The sequence below is a fragment of the Macaca nemestrina genome, chromosome 4, assembly GCF_043159975.1.
Source record: "Macaca nemestrina isolate mMacNem1 chromosome 4, mMacNem.hap1, whole genome shotgun sequence".
In the NCBI taxonomy this organism is placed as follows: Eukaryota; Metazoa; Chordata; class Mammalia; order Primates; family Cercopithecidae; genus Macaca; species Macaca nemestrina.
Window position 1 is genome coordinate 130,815,572 of NC_092128.1, and position 19,480 is coordinate 130,835,051.

Consider the following 19,480-nt stretch of genomic DNA (forward strand, 5'->3'; position numbering starts at 1 on the left):
CACAGGCCCTGGTGTCACCAAGACCAGTTCAAACTCTGGTTCTGCCAGTTACCACCTATTGAATAAACTACGAAATATTTTAAACCCTCGGTTTCCTCATCCTTTTGCAGATGAGGAAGCTGAGGGTTTACAATGCTTTGTAACTTGTTCAATTATTAGATAACATATTAAGTTATCTTAATAGATAACTTACCCAATTGTTATCTATTAAGGATTAAATGATGATAACACATGTAACTACTTAGGTTACCGTCTGGAACAGGACAGTTATGGGAAATTGTTATTATAAAAGGGGCAAGTAAAATTCTTAATGAAGTATAAGGACTTACATTTGGAAGGTTTTTATTAGAAAGGACCTCAACTTACTGAGGTGGCAAATTTTTCTTTCAAATCAAATAGGACACCACAGCAGTCTTCACAAGGACCTTCCTTGGTGATTCAACAGTAACTATTCACTATTCACATACTACTTAGATCAATGGCCTCCAAGGTGTAGAGTAACAATTCATTGGGGCTTAGGAAAAGAGTGCTGACCTTTTTGTTTTACTCTTTCAAATTTTCTTTCATAATGTTCACATTACTGTAGCAGTATATTTGTTGACACATATTTTCATTGACTAATACATATAGTTATGGACACATGCTCAAAAATATTCTCGTAAGGAAACAGCATCAGGTTTGGAGACCATGATCTAGATAACTTTCTGAGTCAACATTTTGCTCCTGACGCATTTGTGGCTATCAAGCCATCTTTCCTTTTTTCCCCCTCAGCTACCATATTCTGACTTCTACTCCGAGATTAGTTTCTCCAAGAGGATAAAACATATTAAGATGCGGTGGGTCAGAATGTGCAGGTGGTAATGTGACACCAGCTAACGAATCCGAGAGGCATGGGTCTGTATCTCCTCAGCTTTCAAGATTACAGCCTGAGCTACACAGAAATAAGCTGTGTCCGCTTTATTAGCAACTTCACAACTTGCTTCTGAACCTGATAAGGAGGCAATGATATCCCATTCCACTAGGTGGCAGCAAAACTCTACCCACAAGGTGCCCAGGTGGTTCACTGGTATTAGCAGTGCTTACTTGTTTGGCCCCACTTAATTAGCAGAAAGACAGTGGCTAACAGGATACTTCAATGACATAATGCCTCTGACAGTGGAGAACAGACACTGCCGTGTTGCTTTCTACAGGCTGGCCTTTCCTTAGGCCTACCTGAATTTTACATGTATTGTGAATGATCCTTTCAGAAATCCACAGGCCAAATAGCAAAAGAGCCTTCTAATATACTTAAGCCTGGAGTCAACAATCAAAAGACCTAGTAAAGTTACATAGATCCTACATCAGATGCAGGTGAAACCCCGGGTAGGCCATGGATAAAGACTTCTGAAAGTTTTCATTAGGATGGTAGAATAATGAATGTGTCTTACAAATTTGTTATTATAATACATAGAATTTTGAAATAATATTTTCCAGAAGCAGTAGTACTTAACCAGTTAGGCAGGCAGTCTGTATTAATTTTTTACCTTTGCATTCTCCAAATTCAGTAGGTTGTTCTTAGCCTCCCTAAAACCAAACATTTTTGGCTAGAGGTGTTAACCCAATCTCTCAACACAAAAACTGAAAAAAATAAATTAAAAACACCCAAACAACAATCTCTATTGACTTATAATTATGCCCTCTGCTTAGGTCATTAATTTTAAAAAGTAAATAGGGTAAAACATTTCAAGATAATAAACTGGGCTACATTAATTACAATTAAATTATGCATTATGCTAAAATCAACACCATTTGACCTTGAGAAATGACACCACCCTCTCTCCAGTTACAAAAAATTCAGTTTCCAGGGACTTGAGAGTATACCTAATCTGAATGAGTTAGAAACTGTTCTCAGAGGCTAAGCATGATGGCTCATGCCTGTAATCCCAGAACTTTGGGAGGCTCAGGTGGGTAGATCACTTGAGCTTAGGAGTTCGAGATCAGCCTGGGCCACATAATGAAACACCATCTCTACAAAAAATACAAAAACCAGCCAGGCATGGTGGTGCACACCTGCAGTCCCAGCTACTCAGGAGGCTGAGGCAGAAGGACTGCTTGAGCCCAGAGGGTTGAGGCTGCAGTGAGTCATGTTTGTGCCACTGCACTCCAGCCTGGGCAATGAAGCAAGACCCTGTCTGGAAAAAAAAAATTGTTCTCAGAAAAATAAGCATACAAATGAGAGATAGAAATGAATAGAGATATATGGTATCTCTTAAATTAGAAAATCAGCACATATGCATTCTAAATGAGACAAGCATATAAGAGATGTCATCATAGAAGAGACAAACTCAAGTTGAAAAATTTCTTCCCAAACATACTCTACTCTTGTACATTGACTGTAGAATATTTAAGACCCCACACTCTATTACATCACAACATGGTTTATTATGTGAATTTTTTACAATACAAACAAAAATTACAGAAATGCAATATATGAATACAGCTAAAAGCAGAATGGTGACTTTGTTTCTCTTCAAGAGGCTGTGATTCCCATTTCTAGTAAAATAAAGAGACTGCATATAGATAGAAACGGGTTGGTCATTAGCTTCACAATTTTGCCTAGAAATGATATATAAATGCATTTTTCTCCTTGCTACTTACCATAAAGTGTAAAAAGGGAGTTAAAGCAAAGTTTCCTTGTTGGTTCCTACCATAGGAAAGATGCTATATTCTATTTTAGCAGGGCAAACATATGGAAAATATCTAAATCAAATGTTATTACAAAAATTAAGCAGTAATGAGATTCTGGCTAAAGAGGGCACTAAATGAGAATAATATATATTTAAAGAATCTAAAACAAACAAAAAGAGGTTGTTATAAAAAAGCTCTAGGTGCACTGTAAGCAAATAGGCTTTTTTTCCCCCATGTGTATTTTTAAACAATGGAAGTGTCAAAAAATAGGGTCAACTGTGTTAGACTAAATTATATTATTGTATATGCTGCATTGAATGGAACCTTTGTATTATAATTATCATAGAGAAGCACAGTTTGCATCATATTATAGCAATTTATCCTCAATGAAAACCTTCCAGAGTCTTTTTATTTTGGAAAATCCTGTAAACGATCAAACCACCAGAACATGACTGTACAACAGTAAAATGTTCTCTTGCATTAAACTGAATATATCTGTTTAATAAAAAAAGAAAATGTAGGAAAGCTACTTAGAACTCTTACTTTCTAAGTACACAACACCCTAGACAATTCAAGGCATCTTAATCTCTATCAAGAAGAACAAAAAAAAATAATTTTTGTCATGCTGTTAAATCCATCATACGGATAAAACTGGTGCAAACTGGTCAAACGGATCCAACAATGATGTCCAAGCTGGCATATTGGTAACTAATACGTAACTGGCGGTCAATAGAGAGTTTAAAGGATCTTCCCTTTCTTCTTGTTCTTTTCCAAGGTTCTAAATAATGAAAGGAAAATAATCAAGATGAATGACCATTTTATAAACATGATAGACAACATGATAACAATAGCTAACCCAATTACAACAATGTTGGGATTTTCAGATTACTACTTTTTCATTTAAAAAAATTACAAGATTTAGAAGTAAACAACTAAGACAATGTTAATCTATAATAGTATTTTCTTGGACAATCAAATATTTGACAAAATTCCAGGATAAGCAGGAAAAAATATGGCAAACCCCATTTTAATATACAAGAACAATTCTTCCCAAATAAAACAGCACAAACTGAAAAATATCAACTGGCATCAAACAGGGTGTTCTTCTCCCCCACTGTCATCTGCATTCTGAAGTGTGACTGCTTTTACAAATCTATTTTCCTATTATTTGGGGAAAATGTTAACAGTAGGCTAGTGTAGTAGAGCAAATGTCAAATCCAAAAATGTTTAGTAGTGAGGATAAATTATAGAATCCTTATAGGAATGCCACTTTTCAGTTTTAAATGAAACTATGAAGGAAAAGAAAACCAAGGTACAAATATTTTTTAATTGTGTATAAATTAAGAGAAAATAACTGATTAGCTGTATTGGAAAGTAAATATCTAACATTTTGTCTTAAGAATTTTGTCATATAAACATAATTCAACACAATTAAAATGTACCCCTAAATATGTAATAGATTTTGAAGCAATGTTCCCTTTGTATGCCAAAAATTGAAAACAACCCTTATGTCCAACAATTGGGAGGAGGAGGTAAGAAATCCAATTATGGTGAGTTAACTGGGGAGAATGTTATGAAGTTGCTAAATCATAATTATGAGGATTAAGTCATAGAAAATGTACTGAAAAAATACTGCTAATGGACACAGGCTGTATTCATCCATATACAAATATTTATCCATGAAAACCATTGTTTGGAATGCATGATAATGGGTGATGACTTTTTAAGTGTTATTCTAATGTTTTTTAAATAATTAGGAAAACAATTCTTTAAAACATTAATACACACATTTCTTAGTAATCTGCTATTAGTTACCTCGAAGATTCTGTTGTTCTGAAACACATTGAGCTTCCCAGTTTGATTTCTCATCCTCAAACTGAGGACATTTTTCCTCTAATTCTTTGTGCTGTGCTCCCAAATTCTTTTTCATTTGCTCATGGTGCCACTGGAGCTAAATCACAGCACAATATATAAAACAAAACTATTTAAGAAATCAGAAGCAGAAGTATGCTTCATCCAGACATCCTAATGATAAGAATAGGCACTGAATAGTCCTGTTGTAAATTCGGAGTATTACCTAGAAAGCACTGTCAAGGACTCCTCCTATTTTAGGACCTGCCACCCAAAACGCCAGTGACCCAAGACAATAATCTCGGGAAACGGGGGGCAGGGCGGGGGGTGAAGCAACAAACTTAACAGTATGTAGTACTTTATAATGGAAAATTACTATCTTATCTCATTTTTCTTTAATCACAAATATGTTGGAGGCTGGGCAGTGAAGACCTCACTGTTCTCATTGTACAGATGAGGAAATAGTTGCAGAATTTAAGTGACTTGCCCAAGACTGCTAGCCAGAAAGTGGAAGAACCAGGACTTGAATAAGCCTCCAAGTGTAGAAAGCTAAGACAAGTGAAAAGAAAGCAGGTAGTTTAGGACTCTAAGAGCTCAAAGACAGCAGTGAAGTACTCTGATTCCTGTAAGCAGTGGTTCTCAGACACTGGTCTTCATTCAAGTCACCTGGGATGTTTGTTAAAAATATAGACTCCTGTAAGGAGTAAGGAAAGGATCCAGTTTCAGCTTTCTACTTATGGCTAGCCAACTTTCCCAGCACCATTTATTAAATAGGGAATCCTTTCCCCATTTCTTGTTTTTCTCAGGTTTGTCAAAGATCAGATGGCTGTAGATGTGTGGTATTATTTCTGAGGACTCTGTTCTGTTCCATTGGTCTATATCTCTGTTTTGGTACCAGTACCATGCTGTTTTGGTTACTGTAGCCTTGGTAGTATAGTTTGAAGTCAGGTAGCGTGATGCCTCCAGCTTTGTTCTTTTGACTTAGGATTGTCTTGGCAATGTAGGCTCTTTTTTGATTCCATATGAACTTTAAAGTAGTTTTTTCCAATTCTGTGAAGAAATTCATTGGTAGCTTGATGGGGATGGCATTGAATCTATAAATTACCTTGGGCAGTATGGCCATTTTCACGATATTGATTCTTCCTATCCATGAGCATGGTATGTTCTTCCATTTGTTTGTGTCCTCTTTTATTTCACTGAGCAGTGGTGGATTAGAGACTTAAATGTTAGACCTAATACCATAAAAACCCTAGAAGAAAACCTAGGTAATACCATTCAGGACATAGGCATGGGCAAGGACTTCATGTCTAAAACACCAAAAGCAACGGCAACAAAAGCCAAAATTGACAAATGGGATCTCATTAAACTAAAGAGCTTCTGCACAGCAAAAGAAACTACCATCAGAGTGAACAGGCAACCTACAAAATGGGAGAAAATTTTTGCAATCTACTCATCTGACAAAGGGCTAATATCCAGAACCTACAAAGAACTCAAATTTACAAGAAAAAAACAAACAACCCCCTCAAAAAGTGGGCAAAGGATATGAACGGACACTTCTCAAAAGAAGACATGCATACAGCCAACAGACACATGAAAAAATGCTCATCATCACTGGCCATCAGAGAAATGCAAATCAAAACCACAATGAGATACCATCTCACACCAGTTAGAATGGCAATCATTAAAAAGTCAGGAAACAACAGGTGCTGGAGAGGATGTGGAGAAATAGGAATACTTTTACACTGTTGGTGGGATTGTAAACTAGTTCAACCATTATGGAAAACAGTATGGCAATTCCTCAAGGATCTAGAACTAGAAGTACCATATGACCCAGCCATCCCATTACTGGGTATATACCCAAAGGATTATAAATCACGCTGCTATAAAGACACATGCACATGTATGTTTATTGCAGCACTATTCACAATAGCAAAGACTTGGAATCAACCCAAATGTCCATCAGTGACAGACTGGATTAAGAAAATGTGGCACATCTACACCATGGAATACTATGCATTCATAAGAAAGGATGAGTTTGTGTCCTTTGTAGGGACATGGATGCAGCTGGAAACTATCATTCTCAGCAAACTATCACAAGAACAGAAAACCAACCACCGCATGTTCTCACTCATAGGTGGGAACTGAACAATGAGATCACTTGGACTCGGGAAGGGGAACATCACACACCGGGGCCTATCATGGGGAGGGGAGAGGGGGGAGGCATTGCATTGGGAGTTATACCTGATGTAAATGACGAGTTGATGGGTGCAGCACGCCAATATGGCACAAGTATACATATGTAACAAAGCTGCACGTTATGCACATGTACCCTAGAACTTAAAAGTATAATAATAATAAAAAAAAAAAAGAAAGAAAGAAAAAAAAATATATAGACTCCTGGACCTTACTCAGATGTACTGAATTAGAATATCTGGGTGTTCATGGGCAGCGGCTATGGGGGACAAAGGGCTAGAGGATCAGCGGGGAGGGGGCGGGGCACAGCCAGGCCAGGTCCGGGGGCTCCGCATGCTGCAGCTATCCCGGGGCGCCCCAGCCGCTGCCTTCGCTGCCGAGCAGTGGGGAGCTGAGCGGGGGACCTAATCTGAGCCAGCCGGTGGGCCTCCAGGAGGTGGCGGCGCAGGGAGGGGCCCAACGTGTGTATGTGGCCCCTGCGGCCGCCAAGGCACCGCTGGGGGCGCTGCCTTGGTAGCCCTGGCCCCCGGGCCGGACTGCGGCGGCCCAGGACCACATGTCTACTTTCAGAGCCCCACTGGGGCCACGGAGACGGCCCAGTGAGGCGCCATGGGAAGGTCACTGTCAAGTATGATGGCACGGAGCAACAGAAGCGCCTCAACCTAGAGGAGTGGATCCTGGAGCAGCTCACGCGCCTCTACGACTGCCAGGAAGAGGAGATCCCAGAACTGGAGATGGACATGGATGAGCTCTTGGACATGGAGAGTGACGATGCCCGGGCTGCCAGGGTTAAGGAGCTGCTGGTTGACTGTTACAAACCCACAGAGGTCTTCATCTCTGGCCTGCGGGACAAGATCCGAGGCATGCAGAAGCTGAGCACACCCCAGAAGAAATGAGGGTCCCCGACCCAGGCGAACGGTGGCTCCCACAGGACAATCGCTGCCTCCCAACCTCGTAGCAACAGCAATACTGGGGAACCCTGCAGCCAGGCCTGGTGCCATAAGCAGGGCTCTTCGTGCCCCTGGCCCAAGGGTCTCTTCCCCTGCCCCCTCAGTTTTCCACTTTTGAGGTTTTTTATTGTTATTAAACTGGTGGGACTTTTTGTGTTTTTATATTGACTCTGCAGCGTGGGCCCTTTTTAGCTAGGATCTGCCTTTGGCGCAACTAAAAAAAAAGAATATCTGGGTGTTAAGTCTGGAAATGCGGATTTTCAACAAGTTACAGTGATTGTAATGCAAGTGGTCCTTCTTCCGCTGTGTATTAATGCTGTACAGAATGCTGACTGAGAGGTGGGAAAACAGTCATGCAAAGCAACTGAAGAAACAAAGAGCTTTACGTCCAAGAGATTATTAAATAATTTCATTTAGGCGCAAGTCAATCCATTTCTGAAAAAACAGTCACCAAATTTTAAAAATCAGATTAAATCCTACTATGCCAAATACCCAAGGGCTATTCAAAACCTTCAGTTATCCAGGAATTATGTTCTGTTACAGATTTTACTACACTGGTGAGTTAACATCTTGAATTTGGATTATAATATAATTTTGCATACAATTTGTTTTCTTTTTTGCAAGCCCGAAGTGACTTCAGATTTATTCCTATTTCAATTATTTCATGCAATTCCTACAAAACAAAATCACCTAAGACACATTTAAGCAAACATGAGTCAAATCTGGTGAAATCTTCCTGATGACAGCAAACAAGTTACTAAGAAAATGTCAGAAATTAGGAACATAAGAAAATGTCTCTAGTTATTATTTTTTTAATGCAAGGGAACCCCAATATGTCACATGTAATTACCTTTTGTGTTAACTGCATGTAGATAAAGGTACAGGTCACAATCTCTCTCTTAAGAAACCCATGGGGTCAGATGCCTTTCAAAGTTCAACATTTTTCAGTTATTAAAATGACAACACTGCTTAGAAAGGAGCATATACTATGTTTATAAAACACCTCCTGGGCTATCTGGGGCAACAAGTATAATCAAACACATTACTTTTTTTTTCAGTAAAATATATAAATATTCACAATATGTAGGATTAAAACTTAGTTCATGTTAGGGTTTGCAGTTTTCAGAGCTTTTTCCATTCTGAAACTGTGAAAAACAGGACTGTAGACCTATCTAGCAATTAGCAGCAAACTTAAAAATTAACTGGGTTTAAATGCTGGCATACTCAGTTAATTTATCCTTCTTCTCACCTATAAAGGGGAGATGGGCAATAAAATTCTTGTAGGGCTGTGGTGTGCACTAGATGACACAATAAATGAAAGATGCTTGGTGCTGTGGCTGATGTACTGTGCTGCTGGCTGTGCCCCAAACAAATATTTCCAGCATAATGAATTTAAGAAGAAACTGTATTAAGGCTAAAAGGGTTTCTTTACCTATTTATGTATTTACATGTATCATATTTACATAATATATATCATGATCATATACATGATTTGCAAACTCATTACCACAGGGATGTTGGTAAACACACTCTAGATGTGGTTTCATAAAAGACAAAGCATCTAGAATGGGCATGCCTAATTCTCTAATGGCTTAGAGCATTAGTGGGAACTTGGCCCAGAGTTCTTCACGGGTTCTTTAAAATGTTAACATTCCATCCTTCAAAGAGTAGTTCTCACCATATGCCCGGGGCTCTAAGACGCTGCTGGTGCTACACAGGCTCCGGGGCTGCGGTTGCCACACTAAGGCCTCTGCCGCCTGTTCCGGACACTTGGGACACGCAAGTCCCCATCCCCGCTCACTGCAGCTTCAATCTCCCAGGCTTTCTTTGAGGGTGTTCCCTCAAAGAAAGAGGCCCAAAGCTCTCCCCTGCAAAAAAAAAAAAAAAAAAAAAAAAAGCCAGAAAGGAATGGAGGAGGCTCCCCAGAAATCCACAGCATCTGCAGGACATCCTCACAGCCCTCCAGGAACAGGCAGACAGGCCAGTGTTGCTGGAGTCAGCCCCTGGCTCCCGGGGTTCCCCCAGGCCAGCCCCTGAGCTGGGAGACTGCTGAGGCCCCTATCACCTGAGCCCCACTCCGGTCCCCCGCTAGACTGCATCTACACAATCCAAGGTGAGCGTGAAGGCTGGCTGGGGGCTCAGGACCCAAACAGCCCCTCAGGTGAGCCACAGAGGATGGTCCACGGGCAGTGCCAGGCCTCAGGCGGCCCAGGGCAGAGTAAGCAGCTTTGTGGCAGTGTGGTGTGTCAGCGAGGAGAGCGTTCCGTGTCCCGTTGGCTGGGGCTGGGACCAGGGCACGCAGTAAAAGGCTGTGCAGCCAGGAGGGCCTCCTTCCGGATTTGCTCCTGGGCACACAGCCCTGTGTCTAGGGGCCTCCCAGGGTGATGTCTAAAGTCCCTGGCAGCTGTGGTCCTGAAGAGAGGCCCACCCCACAGTACGACCTGAAGACACGTGAGCAGGAGCCACCAGTAGGTGGGCGCCAACCCTGAGAGTGCACAGGGGAGTGTGGGCGCGGGAAGCCAGCCTAGGGATGGCGTCTGCACCCCCAACACGGAAGTCTCAGCCCTTTCTTTTCTCTCAGTGGGCGCCCGGCAGCAGCGACTGCCTGCGAGATGGGCGGAAGGGAAGGCCGTGGCCGACCCCACTCATGGAAAGAACACAGGCACAGGCCGGGACGATACATCAAGCTCGCGCCCACGGCCCTCATATGTCCACGAAGACCATGAAGCACCAGCCCGACCAGCGGCATGGTGACATGGATACTGTAGATAAGCAGCTCGTTCACCAGGAGGAAGTCCACACGCCAGCGGCCCAGCAGCAGCAGCAGCAGCAGCAGCAGCACCCACAGCTTGCGCTGGAAGCGCAGCAGGACGCAAAGGCCCAGGCACTGCAGGCAGAAGAGGTCGGCCAGCGGGCCCCAGAGCGCCATGGTGAACAGGCTGCAGCTGAAGTAGAGCAGGAAGTGGATGAAGCCATACAGCCAGCGCGTCTTGATGCACACGTGGAAGTTGTACTTGACGCGGGCCAGGTGGGAAACGCGCAGCGGCACGCAGACCGCATGCAGGCAGGGGGTGTGCGGGCCGCGGAAGGAGCGTACCCGCCGCGGGATGGGCATGACCGGCACTGGGTCCCAGAGGCATCCAGGCGACGGTCTCAGCGTAGGGGTCATGGGTGCCTAGCCCTCGGAGCCCGCAGCTGAGCCTCGGGTGGTAAGTGTCGCGGAGGCGCCAATGTCCTGAACCTCCGGGCCGGCCGGCGATGATGGGGGCCAGGCCTGCGGGCGCCCCTGTCCCTCGCGGCTCCGTGCGCAGGGCAGCCGCATGCTGTCGGGGTGCGCCGCTGGGGGTGCTGGCGGGGCAGCTGCGGCGGTGGTTCACGTGGCCCCGGCTAGGGTGGCCCCGCGGGGTAAGGGGCGCCCTGGCGCAGGGGCTGGAGGCGTTTAGCCCAGCGTGGGAGCCATAGCGCCCTCACTCAACGGCCACTATAGGGTGGCCTCACGCCCCCTCCACCCACACCTACCAATCCGCGCTTCCCTTCCCCCTGCTCCGGGCCTGCGCTGGGAGTCCCGGACTCGACGCTTCTCGAGGGCCTATAATTTTTAATTATAACAAATTTATGTTGAGAAAACTTCATACTGAAATCACTGATTTATTTTGGGATTACCCATAGTTTTTTCCTACTATTCTCAGACTATCTATCAGACTACTGTTCTATGGATTCTTATGTTAAGTTTATCCTTTTCTCCATCTTTTCTTTCTTGCCACCTACCGAAGGAAATGTCTCCAAGGTCTTTTTGATTAATAGAAACTAAATGTATAACTCGACATCTAGAAGGGTTTCAATATAGCAGATATGTCTGCTGGGATATTTTGTCATTGCCCTGCCCAATGTCGCAACACTAGGAGTTACCCTGATACTGCATTATAAATAAGGCCCAACCCTGTTAGCAAAAATATCACATTCCCTAATTTTCTGTCCTTTTACTGTGTGTAATTTATCGAGGCATGTCTTTAGTTCAAAAAAGGTTATTTCCCTCTTTTTCATTCATACACAAGTCTGGTCAATTGCTATTATCCTAACACTAGTTTTTGTGCATACATTCACCCCAAACTCTCATCTTTAGTGTTCTTATGCCACCGGTATAGAATGGCTTATAATTTTATTTTTCACAATTCACACTTGTTCATTATAACTTTAATAATTCATTATAAGTATTCTATTATGCTGTCCTACCTAATACACTAGTGTCCAAGCACTTATGTATTGAAGTCTGTATTATTTTATTATAAACACAGTGCTTCTAGAAATTTCTCCATTTTGTTACACTAGGGTATTAATTTTTAAAAAAATATGTATAAGAAAGTTATTGATAAATTTTACCGAAGATACTATTTAAAAAGGAATACAATGTCTGCTAAGAGATGGAATATTGTACTGATTACCTCAGCTTCAGAATGCTTCAGTTTTTGAACTTTTTCTTTGACCTTCATCTCAAACTCCTGCTCCATCTCCATCTTCTTCATTTTAGCGACATGCTCCCTTCTTTCTTCTTCCATCTGTGCCAGAGGGTTCCTGTCATGAATATTAAGGGTAATCATTAAATGTCTGTGAATACTATGAAAGAGCTAATGAAAACAAATGAGATGCTATATATGTATGTATGCCATTGTTAATATATTTATAACCTAGAACTTCTTTCCATGATATTTCACGTATAAAACTTACCAAAAAAATGTAAAAAACAAAGATGTTCTCTAAACTTACTGCATATCAAATCTAAGGATGATGACATACCAAATAAACTGTAGAAGGAAAATGGGGAAAAAAATTCCCAAAATACATTCACAGAACAAAATATCAGAAGAAAATCATTTGATTTTGTTCTTTAAACATTTTAACATGAAAAACAGAAAATGAGTAATGAAGTTAACATATGTAGAATACTTTTAGTTTTACCAAAATGTCAAGTGTTACAATCTCTTCTAAGCTACTAACACCACAAAAACGAGCAATATTAGTATTAATTTTGGTAACTGAACTGATACGCTGGAAACAACTACTAGTCAATACCTAGAACGCTATTTAGGTATACAGAATATTTCTAGGCCTCTTATGATAACTTCAATGCTCTTGAAAATTCATTCAACTTGGCCAGGTGAGGTGGCTCACACCTGTAATCCCAGCACTTTGGGAGGCGGAGGCGGTTGGATCACAAGGTCAGGAGATCAAGACCATCCTGGCTAAGATGGTGAAACACTGTCTCAACTAAAAAAAAAAATAAATAAAAAAATACAAAAAATTAGCCTGCCGTGGTGACGGGCGCCTGTAGTCCCATCTACTCGTGAGGCTGTGGCAGGAGAATGGCATGAACCTAGAAGGCGGAGCTTGCAGTGAGCTGAGATAGCGCCACTGCCCTCCAGCCTGGGCGACGGAGAGAGACTCCGTTTCAAAAATAATAATAATAATAATTCATTCCACTTAAATATTTCACTGTCTTAAGTTTTAAAGATGTTCAATGATTTAAAACACACACACATACTTTAGAGATAATCAGGAGCAAATATTTTGTTAATAATTATTTTTTAAATGCCAAAATATAGACATAAGCATAGTTAAATTAAAAAAAAGTTCTCTCTGTTGACATTAAAGTCCATGGACTCAAATCTCTTTGGACAATTGTGTTCAAACCTTTTCACACTGAGATATATTTACAGGTGGGATTTATGTTAAGGCTGAATACTTACAGAGACACAAGAGAATGCCAAAGTACCTAGTGCTTTCATCCCAGGAGCAGAAAGAGAAGTGGGCTCTTTGCTTTGAGAATCTCGGAAAATTATTCAATACCCTGGGACAAATTAAATGCGGTAGATCCTTCTTTGAATTTGTTAATAAAGCACACTTGTTTTGTCTCCATAAAAACAGGCTTTGACCATTGAGGTTTATATTTTAAATGGGTAAATTTTATTGTAATACACTAATTTTAAGAAAAGAATTAACTCATGGCTTAAAAACAAAAACCAGACCTTGGATTTCACCCATAACTTTAAGGCTGGTCATTTCAACCCTGATTTGACATACTCTTATTATGGTGTCTTTTCTCTTTATTTGGCTAAATATTTCTGACCATCATAGCAATCTTCTTTTCTATCAATGAAACAGGCAAGAGAGGTAGATAGAAAATGTTAAAAACAAAACAAAAAAGACGGAATATTGGCTACTAGTTTTTCTTAATGAAGATGATCTGTTTTTGCAATTGTGTAAATTAGAATAAAATGTTGTTTAACTCAAGGGTATTTCTTCACTGAAAGAAAACTTACTTCTACATGCAAACCTGCCATATATTTTTTCAATTAAGCAATGAATCAAAAGTTCTGAAAATGAAACTAACCAGGCATATTAAAACAAGAACCTGCATTTTAAAAGTAGAGTCAGCTGAGACCGGGCTACGTGGCTCACGCCTGTAATCCCAGCACTTTGAGAGGCCGACGCGGTGGATCATGAGGTCAGGAGATCGAGATCATCCTGGCCAACACGGTGAAACCCTGTCTCTACTAAAAATACAAAAAATTAGCTGGGCACGGTGGCGGACGCCTGTAGTCCCAGCTGTACTCCGGGGGCTGGGGCAGGAGAATGGCCTGAACCTGGGAGGTGGAGCTTGCAGTGAGTGGAGATCGCACCACTGCACACCAGCCTGGGCGACACAGCGAGAATCTGTCTCAAATAAATAAATAATAAAAACAAGTAGAGTCAGCTGAAATACATTTTTAAGTGTAAATATCATTTTTTGTTTTGTTAAAAGTTGATGAGATCCTTAATATATGTCGCACATTAATGGCAGGTGTTTTTAATACAGTTGCCTCTGATCTCTGGAGCACACACACTGTCAGTGACTGCCCTCAAACAGCATACCAAATGTGTGTTTGTGTTTGCCAGCATTCTTCCAGTGAAATCTGTTACATTTTCAAAGAATCTATAATTACCACTGTCCCGTAACACCCCAAAAATCTTTTTTAGGCTCTAGAAAAGAAATAATCTAAAAACAATTTTTAATTGCTAACCTTAAGAACTGAATATGTATATTTAAGCAACTTGATATTATTTAACAATATAATTGATTGTAAATACATTAAATTAGAAATCTGAGATAATTAAGTATCTATTCCTACTTATATAACTTATCTATAAAATGTTTATTTTACTTTATCCTTGGGACGGAGCAGGTATTTTGGCACCTAAATTATTATTTAAATAACTCCAGGGGGAAAACAAGAGACTGCAGAGAAAACATGCAATGATGTTTCAAAATCTTCTTTTAGGCCAGGCACAGTGGCTCAATGCCTGTAATCTCAGCACTTTGGGAGGCCAAGGCAGGCAGACTTGTGAGTCAGGAGTTCAAAACCAGCCTGGACAACATGGTGAAGTCCCATCTCTACTAAAAGTACAAAAATTAGCCAGAGGTGGTGGCGCACACCTGTAATCCCAGCTACTTGGGAGGCTGAGGCAGGAGAATTGCTTGAACCCAGGAGGCAAAGATTGCAGTGAGCCAAGATCATGCCACTGCACTGCAGCCTGGGTGACAGAGCAGGGCTCTACCTGGAAGGGAAAAAAATAAAAAATAAAAACTTTTAAATTCAAAATTTAAGTATTAAAAATCCCTGTATAGTAAAACTGCTATGTCTTTGCAAAAACAATCCCCTGCCTTACATGCCTTCAACTGTATCAAATCTAAAGGAACAAAAATTAGCGATTTAGCACATTTAAAGTGAAGCATGCTAAAAGCTTTCACAATTAAATTATTAAGGTACGTGCTCTAATTAAAAAATTTACAGTAAAATTCACTAAAGCTAATTTATTTCCCAAATTATGTTCGTAATCATTACACTAAATAACTATGAAAATAAATATGCTGTGCAATTATCTTCTGAAAGTCTGTTCAAAGTGCTAAACCTGCTAAATGTGTGTACTTTCTAAAAGAAATCTGCAATATTTAACAGTTAAGATACTGTAAGTTTTTTAGGCTTGTAAAAATAATCCCACCAAATATACTCAAATACTGTGAAAAAATGTTCATGCATAATTAAAATGAATTTTTTCAAGTCTCTCACCAGTAAAAATCTTTCAGATTTTTAATTTTTAAATTAACCCCTCACTTCTAGTCATCTTTATTAATTTTCAGAAAATTGAAACAAAAAATTGTGCTTACAATATAGAAAATGTAGGGAGATCACTTTTTGTCTTCACATTTACTGTTTTTTTCCAAGTAAAAACTTTTATTAAATGGCTGGAAAAACCATTTAAGTTATATCATTGCCTGCCTGCTTTTTAATAGGAAACTTTTACCCACACACATATAGTAGTAAAGCTTATAAATCTATCAGCGAAATTAAAAATCCAGACAAAGAAATGAAAAAAGCCTAGCAAAACAAGCAAAAAAAAAAATAGTTACAACATAACCCGAATATGAAACTGAATCCCCAAAGATTTAGCTCCTTCTAGGGTTGTCTTCATAAGGTTAAAATTCCTGTAAGCACACCCCTTCATGTGACCAATATGAGAATTACAGCCACCACATAAGGATGACCTAGTCAAGTTCTACTTTGCTGCACTACACATGACCCACATTTGGAATGTAATAAAAGACAATCATGTTTCATTTAGATTATGTGTGGTGGTCTTTCCTAAAAACCACATGAAGCTAATAGATTTACATACTTTTGCTCCAGTGATTAGTAGGTCACTATGTGCAAAATTTTCCAAAGGAATTTCACTTAAATAATTTCAAAGATCAATAAAAATTTTGAGTAATAATTGTTGCCAACATCTTGTTTGGCCAAGTACAAGTATTAAAACCAAACATATCATTATAATTTTATGAAAGGATACTTGAATAAAGAGTAAAAGATATAACTGAATAAGTTCATTTTTTTTGAAACAACTTGAAATTTTCAGAAAATTGTCTTCATTTCTATTTAGATCAATGAAAACTCTTGGCATGTATCAAGAATTCTGAGGATCTGCCTTTGAAACCTGTATTTTTAGTCATTTACTTATAAAGTTTTCCCAAGATGACTGATGGAGAAGGTTATAGAGAACAGAAAAATAAATTAACATAAGGGAAAAAGAGACTAGGGTGTGCCCCAACTTGGAGCAAGATATCTGTTGTCACAATTGGTACCAATGATAAACCTCAGTCTGAAAAAGAGTCACCAATCAAATATGATTTAAAAGTAAAGGGTACAAGGAAGATCAAGGAAAAAGAAGGCAGATAAAACTTCAAGGAAGTTTAGCAAAAACAAAACAAAAACAACAACAAAAAAACAAGATGACCCTCCTCTTATTGGGGATCACTTCCTTTAAGAGATCAGCAATCTGGATATGATCAACTCTTCTCCCTTTCCTTTACAAACCTTTGCTGAATTTTCTTTGATTTGAGACGTTACCCTTCCTGTGGCTTTCAACCACCCACTACCCTCCATACAGGGATGCAAGATACATTCTCTAAGAATGTAAAAAGTACTTAGATGGCTCCATACTTTCTTTGTCAGAAACAGGTAATTACTGGATAGCTGCTAAGAACAGCATCCACTTCTCCAAATCTACCCTTGAGACAAATTATAGCTGACTGGACAAGTTCAGCTATTCTTCAGATTTAAGCCACACAATCTAATTCTTGTTTTAAGTCCCTCTAAAATAGAATTTTTCTAGGGCTATTGACATAACAGAAAGGCACATTTTCAGACATCTACACATATGTTTTTAATTTTTATCTCATGTTTCAATAGACTCTATAGTTTGCCCAAAACTACCTCAGAAAATTTAAATATAAGATAAATTGATCTATAGTCATGCATTGCTTAACAATGGGGATACATTCTGAGAAATTAATTTGTCATTGCGTGAACAACACAGAGTGTATTTACACAACCCTAGATAGTATAACCTACTACACACTTAGGCTCTATGGTATAGACATTATAATATTATGGGATCTTGTCATATATGCAGTCAGTCATTGACCGAAACATTGTTATGTGGCACGTGAATGTATTTTACTATTCACTGTCTAACATCTTTAAAGAGTTTAGCTTATATTCTAAAACTAAAGTGTGATTAGCATTTTGTGAAGCATACATCGCCAAAGATCAATTTAACTATAAATTTTCAATAGGTTCACCTTCCATTCCAAAGTTATTACAACTCTCAACCCCTCCCCACTACCACTGTCAAAGAATACATTGCTATGGAGAGTCAGTCGCATGAAAGCAATACAAAAGAACATTAAAAGAAGCCTAAACTCACACCTGTTTACTTCACCTAAACATTAGTCTTTCTTTTCAGTTATTCATGGATATGTATTGAGCTATGAGGAAAAGGACCTTACATCAGCTAAAGCACCATAAGTTGTAAATGATTTTTAAAGAAAAAATTAACAAAAATATTTTTTGAAATTGCTAACATTTTCAAGACAATGTAAGATACAACCAACAGATAAAACTTCTAAGTGATTTCTTTCAGATTCAGTATGTGTTATTCAATGAAGTAGTAATAATCTAATTTATCAAATCATATCAGATATCTATTCCAATTACAGCCATTCCCCAGTTGGCTTGATCTTCTAAAATGTTTATTTTCCTACTTATTAACATAAAATAAAATATGCTAGCTCCTGGGGCAATTTGCTTTTTAGTAATGCAAACATTTCTTTTTTTATTTGCATAGGCAAAGTATGGTCATGATTCCTCTTTTTAAGAGATATATTTCCAGTAGAATTCAACTATTTATGTTTTCACCTGGGATATAGTTTACCTCACGTAGCCACACAGTAGAATTTTGTATATGCAGAAAAAAACGTAATGATACTGTAAAGTTTACTATTTTTCCTGAATTATCTTACCTGCATCCAACAGCACTACTTTAAAAAGCCTTATATTTGAGACATGGGAACAAATAAACAATTCCTTGTGTCTACAACGTAACAAATGTTTAAAAAATATATTGTTAAGTACATATATTTAACAAAAAATACGTACTGGTAGTATTTTCTTTTAACATACAAAATTATCAGTAGCTTTGTGTATGTGTTTCTTTTAATGAGTTAAAAAAGTTTGTCGTTAATGACAATGAGTTTAAAGTGAATTAGGATTTTATGAATATTCACTATGATGGATCCTTACATTTTTGTGCCAAAGTTGCTCAATAAACATTTTGCTAAAAAGAGATAAAAAGGCTTCCTTTTGTTCATGTATTGAGGCTTCCTCAAACAGAATCTTGTACTTTAAATATTTGAGAAGGGATATTTTTCTATTCCATTATAAGGCATGTTAATCACTATGGAAAACACTACGGCTACTTTGAGAACTTGTCTTTCGTACTTATATAGTTGATCCTTTAGGATTATTGTCTGATGGTAGATAACACCTAGCTACATAGGCACATTTAAAATGGTTTTGTAATACAGCTATGCACTGCAGAATGACATTTCAGTCAACAACGGACTGCATATATGATGGTGGCCCATAGGAACTGAAAAATTCCTCCTGCCCAGCAGCATCTTGATTATCTTGACCCTGAGTAGGCCTCGGCTAATGTGTAAGTTTATGTTTTTGTTTTTACAACAACAAAAAAAGTTTTAAGTGAAAAAAGAAAGAACTTTTAAAACAGAAAAAAGCTTATAAAGCTTTATTTTTGTACATCTGTTCAATGTGTTTGTGTTTTAAGCTAAGTGTTACTAAAAAAGAATCAAAAAGTTTCTTAAAGTTTAAGTTATTATAAAAGGTACGGCAAAATACGATTGTTAAAGACAAATTTAAAAAATAAAT

General features: G+C 39.0%; 2 pseudogenes; one reads left to right on the forward strand and one right to left on the reverse strand.

Moving 5' to 3' along the window:
• Window positions 1-6,972: 6,972 nt before the first annotated feature.
• On the forward strand, window positions 6,973-7,649 carry LOC139362642 (protein phosphatase 1 regulatory subunit 14B pseudogene; annotated as a pseudogene).
• A 1,887-nt stretch (window positions 7,650-9,536) lies between these two features.
• Window positions 9,537-19,480, reverse strand: part of LOC139362919 (transmembrane protein 250-like) — a 42,614-nt pseudogene continuing 32,670 nt past the window's right edge.